We start from the raw sequence: 9,269 nt of genomic DNA on the forward strand, positions 1-9,269 counted from the left end.
GTTTTCATAGTTCCCTTTTTATCTATATTTTTAGGCTGAGAATACATGCGCTACTTTTATAACTGTTTTTATGAAATGAATACAAATACTAAAACTAATTTTTCGTGAGTTTTCATAGCTCCCTTTTTATCTATATTTTTGGGCTGAGAATACATGCGCAACTTTTATAACTGTTTTTATGAAATGAATACATATACTAAAACTGATTTTTCGTGAGTTTTCATAGTTCCATTTTTATCTATATTTTTGGGCTGAGAATACATGCGATACTTTTATAACTTTTTTTATGAAATGAATACAAATACTAAAACTGATTTTTCGTGAGTTTTCATAGTTCCCTTTTTATCTATATTTTTGGGCTGAGAATACATGCGCTACTTTTATAACTATTTTTATGATATGAATACAAATACTAAAACTGATTTTTCGTGAGTTTTCATAGTTCTCTTTTTATCTATATTTTTGGGCTGAGAATACATGCGCTACTTTTATAAATGTTTTTATGAAATGAATACAAATACTAAAACTGATTTTTCGTGAGTTTTCATAGATCCCTTTTTATATATTTTTGGGTTGAGAATACATGCACAACTTTTATAACTATTTTACTCGCTAGACAAAAGTACCAACTTTAAACTACGCTATACCCGGCTATGTCCGACTAAGACCCTAACCGACACGTATAAGCCCAACTTGTCTTTGGGGCAAACTATGAACAACTTTTGGATCTACGTGATCTACTAATTGGTCCATGTGAGACCAAGCTTATGAACAACTTTTGGATTTGCTTGATCTACTAATTGGTCCATGTGAGACCAAGCTTATGAACAACTTTTGGATCTGCGTGATCTACTAATTGGTCCTTGTGAGACCAAGCTTATGAACAACTTTTAGATCTGCGTGATCTACTAATTGGTCCATGTGAGACCAAGCTTATGAACAACTTTTGGATCTGCTTGATCTACTAATTGGTCCATGTGAGACCAAGCTTATGAACAACTTTTGGATCTGCGTGATCTACTAATTGGTCCTTGTGAGACCAAGCTTATGAACAACTTTTGGATCTGCGTGATCTACTAATTGGTCCTTGTGAGACCAAGCTTATGAATAACTTTTGGATCTGCGTGATCTACTAATTGGTCCCTGCGAGACCAAGCTTATGAATAACTTTTGGATCTGCGAGATCTACTAATTGGTCCCTGCGAAACTAAGCTTATGAACAAAAATCTTGTGGTCTAACACTATTACTGAAATCATTATTTATGACAAACCTATGAACTCACTCAACCTAGTGTTGACTTTTTAAGCATGTTTATTCTCAGGTACTTAAATATTGCGTCCGCTGTATATCTGCTGCTTTGATAATGATTGCTTGCCATGCTTGGAGTCATGCATTTCATATCATATCAATTAAAGACATTTAATGCATTGTTCATTAAATACAATGTAATCTATTTATCTTCCGCTGCAAAACTCAATAAAACGTCTCATATAGAGTCGTTCTCGTTTATACAATTGTGATTTGATATATTTAGTGACGTTATTCTTCCAGGCCCTCTCTGAAGGACGTCACAGTTACTCATCTTGTTATTCCTGGTGTTGCTGCTTCAACTACTATTCCTGAAGTGGTTGATGATGTGATTGTTAAACCCCCTCTTACTGTTGGTGAAGTAACTGCTGATAGAATTGTTGATACTACCGTTGCTGGTGGTACTCAGGATGCTGATAATGTTATCTTTCCTGATGAATCAATAATTACTAAGCCTACTGGTATTGTTGGTGATCTAAAAGGTGATGATGAACGACCACCTGCTACTACTCCTGATGCTGCTACCCAGGATACTCAATTAGATGCTGGTACTGCTACTGCTATTACATCTGAAACTCCTAAGGCTGCTGCTCCTGCCAAAAAGCCTGAGTTTGTTCCACGAGTACCAGATCCAGAAGAGGTTGTGCCAAAATTTGTGTATAAGGGAGTATCTATTGCTCCAAAAATTTCTATCCTGGTGGATCATCTAACTATTGATCCTCAAAGTGCTTTAGTTACAGCCAGCAAATTGCCTGATCAGGAGCTGGCTAAGCTACATTATTACTGGATGAACTAGCTAGAGGGGATGTGTATGAGAGGCTGGCTACACTTGATAATATTGATGAGCAGCCATACTACCACTTCTTTGGTATGGCTCCTGCTACCTCCCCATGGTCTGGTACATGGAGGCCTCTTAAGTTTATCTATGATCCTGATAGTGGTAAGGTTGTCAAGCAAAACATTCCTGATTCGCCAGTACCTTCTGATTCATTACCTTCTTCCTCATCATCATCTTCTTCTGATGGTAATGCTGATAAAGGTACTGGTAAGGACGAGCTAGTGGTTCCTGATAATACTACTGGTTTCAAAGGCAAACCAGTGGATCTTGATGCTAATGAAGCTGATTCTACTGATAAGGATACCAATGGTTCAAAACCTTCGGTTAAAGGTAAAAATGATGGTGATCATGGTGATGAGTCAGATTCTGACCTTCCACCTCCACCACCCCATAAGAGTACTCATGTTCTCGCTGCCACTGCACCACCCTCAACAAGTGTAGTTGATGTTGCAGAAATGGAAGGGTTATCTACGCTTGCCGTGTACAGGACGGATGCCAGAATCACCCCTGATGTACAGAACACCATCGGGGAAACCATTACTGACTGTGTTGGTGAGGCTATTCGAAGAGTTGGCCATGTTTACACTTTATCTATTGAAGCCCAGCTGCGTCAAACCACTTTATCTTTCACAATGAATACACTGATCATATCACTAGACTTCAAGCAGAGTTGGATCTTGAAAGGTCAAGGGTTCGATTCTTGAATGAAGAGAATAGGGTGCTGGAAGATAGAGTTGAGTCGTATGAACTGCAGATGGCCAACATGATTCATGTTTTTGCTTATGTTCGACAGGTTGAGACTTGAGACAATGCACAGAATGACTGATTTACAAGCTGATGTTCGAGCTGATGTTAATCAAATTGCCATGGGTGTGACCAGAAATGAAGTAAGAACATCCAACCTTTATCTTAAATAATATGGTGTTGATCCTAGTGCTAACCTATCTCCTGCTGATGCTATATGGAATAACTTTGCATATTTCATGCCTGATTCTGATAGTGATCTTGATATTAGTGTTCCCCAGGATCCACTTCTGCCCCTATGGATGACATAAAGGGGGAGAAGAAATCTAAACGCCAAAAGAAAAGAAAACAATCTGAGGGGGGAGCATGAATATGAGAAAGCTCCAAAGCAGCAGATGAGAGATGGTGATAGTGATGGTGACAATGTCCAAGGAAGAACTGGCCCTAAGACCAGCAATGCTCATACTTAAGCAGGTGCTAAGGCTGCTGGTGAATCTCAACCCAGCATGCCTGACACATTTGTGGATGATACTGGTTCTAGCACTAAGACCAGTAAACATGTTTCTACTAAGCTTGCTGAATCTTTTACTGTCTCTCAAACCATTGAAAGGAGACTGAAATGAAAATTGGAGAGACACCAGAAGAAGCAGCAGGATATCAACGATGCCTTTAACGCCAGGTTTGAGGCTTATGCTGAAAAGAAGAAGCAGAGAATTGAGCATAGAAGAGGTCTCTCTGGTAAAATTCTTAAAATTCACAACCAGTTACTCAGCATTGATCAACAAAAGAAAGGTGAAAGAAAAAGAAATGCTAAGTTTATGGTGAAGTATGATAAGAAGAAGGCTAAAATGTATGCTGAGCGAGCTAAAAGAATAAGGAGTATGACTGCTGAAGGGATTAAAAGGTACATGGATTCTGATAGGTACAAAGGAGAGAGGACAAATGTATGTTCATTAATTTCTAAGCATACAGGCAGTAAGGAGAACATAAATAATACACCAAATCAGAATGTTGTATCATCCTCTTGATCAACAATTCTATATTAATGCATTGGATTGCAAAATTAACATTGGTATGTAATTGAGGAATAGTGGCCAAAGACTCCATAATGATAGGAAAAAGGCATTATTTTATGAAGCTGTGCAGCTGGGCATGGATTTGGAACAATACTGCAACCTCATGGTTACTGATGAGGGCAGGCGGTTGATTCAAGCAGCACGTTCCTTGAACATCACTGTAAATGAATACATCACAAGTATTCAACTGGAAGAACAAAGAAGGGATGAGGTTGAACTTGTTGAAAGGATAAGGCTTCAGGAACAAGGCTCTAGAAGCTGAATCAATCAAATTAGTTGCTGATAGAGCTCAAGAAGCTGAATCAATCAAATTAGCAAAAGCCATAGTTAAAGCTCGAGACAAGGCTCTAGACAAGCTTGAAGCTGCAGAAAAGGTACCTGAAGTAACTCCACTGGAGGCTGAAAGAATAAGGGAATTATCTGATCATTTCTTCAAGAGCAGATATGTTGATGTGTTGACCTAAAGATCTAATCCTGGTAAGATCATCAAATGTCATAGAGGAACTCAGAGTACCTTCAGTATCAGCAAAGATAATAATGTTCATGAGAAGGTAGATTATAGAGATTTGAGGACTTTTGGATTTGATGAATTGATGGAAATGCTGCAGTACTTCATTGGAAAAGGTCAAAGTAATCCCAAAGATACACTGAGACTTGAGTTATAAGACTTATTTGATAAAGCAGCCAAGTATGGGAATGCTCCAATAGTAATAGTAGGAGAAGTACTAGCTTAAAAGTCAAAGAGGAAGAAATCTATTGGGAGTAGCCCACATAGAAGAGATCCAATCATCTTGCCTCCTCAAATACCTGTATTCAAGATGAAAGACTTGCCTGAATTGTTTCCTGAAGCCTGGAGGGCTGTGAAGGTGAAAAAGAAGATGTATATATTGGTATAATGAATGTGAAATGAGTTTATCTTCAAAATCATATCAATTTATAAGATATAGATAAATTAGCAAAAGATCTCAAAATAAACCTAAAAGGGACAATGTTACTGCATATTTTTATTAGGTCCTTTAGAACTGGCTTTAGTGTTTTCTTTATAAGTCATAGGTTTTTTCATCATCAAATAGAAGGAGATTGTTGAGTCCCCAAAATAATTAAGGATTTAATTATGCCAAAACAGTAATTATGTACACTAAAAAGGTTATGTGCAGCCAGCATAGGTTTATTTATGTATAAACAGCATTTGTTGCTGTGTCGAGTGTTCTCGTATGCTGCCTGGTCTACTAGCACAAGGTAGACAGCATTCTTCGTTTAGCACAGGATGAGTGCCCACCAAATCATGAAAATCGAGTGAACCAGTAAAGATGAACCAGCATGGCTGGTAGCAGCATACAACACTTAGACAGCTATGCTCCATTACAAGCATAGTAGTTTTCTGAGTGGTCTACATCAAGTGTACTATTCAACAGAAGTCAAAGACAAAGTCGAACAGAAAAGGACAAGTGTCGGCGGCTGACAAGTGACCTTACAAGACCATGTGGGAATGCAGAAGTTTAACGCATGAGCAGACATGTGTAATACCTTGTCAACGCTTAAGGAACTCAAAATTCTATTTGTTTATTCAAATAGTGGTGCCAAACTGAATTGGGGTGCTCCTGCAAATAGCTACCAAAGAGGAAAGAAGAGAGCACACTCTCTGATGCAGTTGTCCCCACAATTACAGTCATCCTATGTACCAATGAACAATGGATCAATTACACGGATGAAAGGACTACTATAAATAGAAGTATTCACTATTGTAATAAGTAGTGGTGTGGGTTTATTTGAATAGAGTCCAAACGTGTAATAGCTTAAGATATCCTCTCTAGCTATAACTTAGCTGTAATCTGTAATCTGTAATCAACCAACTATTTATTCCGCCTTAGAATAGTTGTGATTCTTTGTGATTTATATCAATAAAGAACAACTGTTGAAAATTACTCATGACTCTTATTTGAATTGTGTGTTTGAATATTAAACTGCTATATTACTTAAGTTAATTAATAGAAATGTATTAACCCCCCCTACAATAATCATGTTGGTAATCAAGGGACTAATAGAAACCGAACTGGTATACACCACCTGCAGTTGCTGGAAGTGGTGCGCGTAGAAGAAGAGGTCCTCAACTTGAGCTCGAAGATGTGGTTGGCAAAAACCAAACAATCAATCTCGGAGAAGATCGGTTAAACAACCTCCAGGAGTTATTTGGAGACGATGCAATTCAACGTCCAATTTGTAGAGAACGATCGAAGAAGGCTGCTAGAAAATTCGGTTCATTTAATGCGGGTACTTCATCACGTGGTACGAACTCTTCGAAGTCTTCAAGATTCGAAGAGTTGGCTTTGCAATGGTCTGACAAAAATGACAAAGAAATGGAGAGGAGAAACAGTGTTATGGATGCAATTGTAGAGGAATAACGAACACGATCGGCAATGGAAGTCATAAAATTATTTCAACTTAATTTAGCCGATATAGCCGATCCGAAAAAAAGGAAATCCTCTTTAAGGTTCAAGAAAAAGATGGCCAAAAAATACAAAGATTATATCGAGCTTTCAAGTGACAACGAGTAATTTATCTTTTATTATAAATGTATGTTTTAATTTCTAGGAATTTACTAAAGTAATTGTATTAGGATTTTTTAATTATCGTAATTTTTAATTTTTAGGACTTTCATAAATTGTAATAGTTTGATTTTTATTAATTTAAGTATGTTTTTATAAATTTTTTTTATTTATGTATGTAATATTTTTATTAAAAAAAAAGAAGTTAAAAAAATAAATCAAACTAAAATGAAAAATAAATTAAAAAGTGGGACCAATTTAACTCATCACACAACCATCACGCCTACCACTAAAAACTCTATCACGCCATCACCTTTGTAAAATCGGCATTATGCCTCCACAAAAACACCCATCACACTCCATCACCACTAATAATGGTCTAACCTGGATGTATTCATATTTCATGTATGTAATGTATAGTTCACATGCTATATCTTATACAATCATTGTTAACTCATGTCATTGACGTAAGTTATTTATGTACTTGGCATCGTATACCGTATACTAAAGATGTATGTGACTTTCTTCACCAGAATGTTATGTATGAACCATTTGAGCAATCACCTTTTATTCCTGCCACTACTAAATTCGTTAACAGTGGCCATGATTTCTTCCTAACTACATCTAAGAAGACAAACAGACGTATATGCTTCTCAAGGATTGCATACATTTGAAAAAGAAAGTGGTTCAAGGGAAAATAATGAGCTTTTTATGAGGCTAAGATGACACTAAATAACCTTAGGGTGAAGAACAGGCGGCAGCCTAGGGCGGCTTCTCATCTTCATCACCATCATCTTCGTCACCACCATCTTCATCATCCGATTGTGCATAATCCGACGAACTCAGGCGCGGCCCATGGCGGCTCGTGGTGGTGTTCATCGAAACTTGCTCATAACTTCAAATTAGCACACAAAAATTTAAAGAAAGTTGTGTGACATCCAACCTAACACTTCTGCATTTCTTGTTTTTCACATAACATCCTCAAATCGTCACACCAAATCGATTTCAGTCCTTATATTTTTGGGCAAAAAATTTGACCAAAACCACATCAAACTATGGAATTAATTCCTTGAAATTTGCAAAAACACTCAAATTAAACTATGGAATTAATTCCCTGAAATTTGCAAAAACACTAAATAAAATACGAGGAAACTTTTCACGTTTTTAGTTTTTGCAAATTCGTTCTAATCTTCAAAACTCACAAAAAGTGAACAAATGTCAAAAGCGAGATCTAAATCGAATTTTCTGCAAATTCAACAAGAAATCAAAGCTTGAATCGTTGATGGTGGTGATGAAGATGATGGAGGTGATGAAGATGATAGTGATGAAGCTGGTAAAGAGGACAACCATTGTTATTTTTAACAAACTTCATTAACGAATCATGTATTTTTTTTCTAACGATTGTTAATAGATTTGACGAGAGTTTCACACGTTTTCAATCGTAGTTCTTTTCTGTGCATAATTAAAAATCGTAATCCTTTTCGGGCATTAGCAAATTGGGTTACCTTTATTGTTAAATTGGGTAACGTAGATTACATTTTCGGGTCATTTGCCCTTTTATAAATCAGCAAAAGAAATATAGTTTAATGTCCAGATTACTCGAGGAGGACTGTAACATCCCGCATTTTTTCGTTAAATTTATTTTAACGCCATCTTTTTTTAGATAATATCTTTCGTTATCTAAATTCGTATCTTTCGTTAACTAATGATCTTAATATTTCTGTTATTCGATTGTAACATCTCCCGTTTATTCTCGTGTATTTAAAATAATTCGTTTGGTTAGTTCACACACCCGCTTTCAAACTTGAGGGACCAAAGTTGCCAATGGACCAAAGAAGTTGACTAGTTGAACTAGTCAAGCCCTTCACCACCATTCATTTCATTTTATTTTCTTTTTCCAATTTTCCTTTCAAGTATTACTTCCATCTTTCACCATTTTCATCTTCATCATTCAATCATCATCCATTTCGAATCTAGGAAGCTCATCACAAAACAAATTGTACTTTTGGAATCCTTGCATCTTCCTCTACGTTTTGATACTAAACTTCATCACTTTTGGATAACTTTTCTAAAACTCTAGATTTGTCTAAATTCATTTTATAGATTTGAAATGGTGTTAATTAGTGCCCATGGCTCAAGTCTAACATGGATATGTGATTTGTTTGCTCGATTTTGTTGTTTTGAGTAACTAGCATGAACACTTGAAATGGGTTAGTTTAATCCTTGATTTTGGTTGATTAAATGTTGTTTAAATGTTAAAGTTCATGTATTAAATGTGTTACTAGCATCATTAGCTTCGTTTTGGTATGTAGGTTAATTTAGAAAAACTTCATAAACATAATTGATGAATTCATGATTCTTGGTTAGGGTTTGCTGAACTTTAAAATGAACTTTTGATGCTTTGAATACTATGAGACGTTATTCGTAAGTATTTAGTTGTATTGTATGTTTAATTACCTTCGAAACGGCGTATCATATGTTTAAATTGGATTCCCGAATCAACTTATGCGTTTATGAACTTTGAACTTTTGATAATGAACATTCAATGACCTTTTGATGCGGATTTAATTGCTATAAATGCTAGTTTTTATTGGTGATATGTTCTTAGTTGTATTCTTTGTCAAAATACCTTTCCAACGATATAAAATACGTGTTTTGAATGTTTACGGTTCGTTATTTATGATTTGGTGAATTGTGGTTCGAGACTTGAACAATTGAAGCAAGCCAGGCACCAGCTCATGCCCATTGGCGTGGCG

Source organism: Rutidosis leptorrhynchoides, chromosome 5 (assembly GCF_046630445.1).
Source record: "Rutidosis leptorrhynchoides isolate AG116_Rl617_1_P2 chromosome 5, CSIRO_AGI_Rlap_v1, whole genome shotgun sequence".
Lineage (NCBI taxonomy): Eukaryota > Viridiplantae > Streptophyta > Magnoliopsida > Asterales > Asteraceae > Rutidosis > Rutidosis leptorrhynchoides.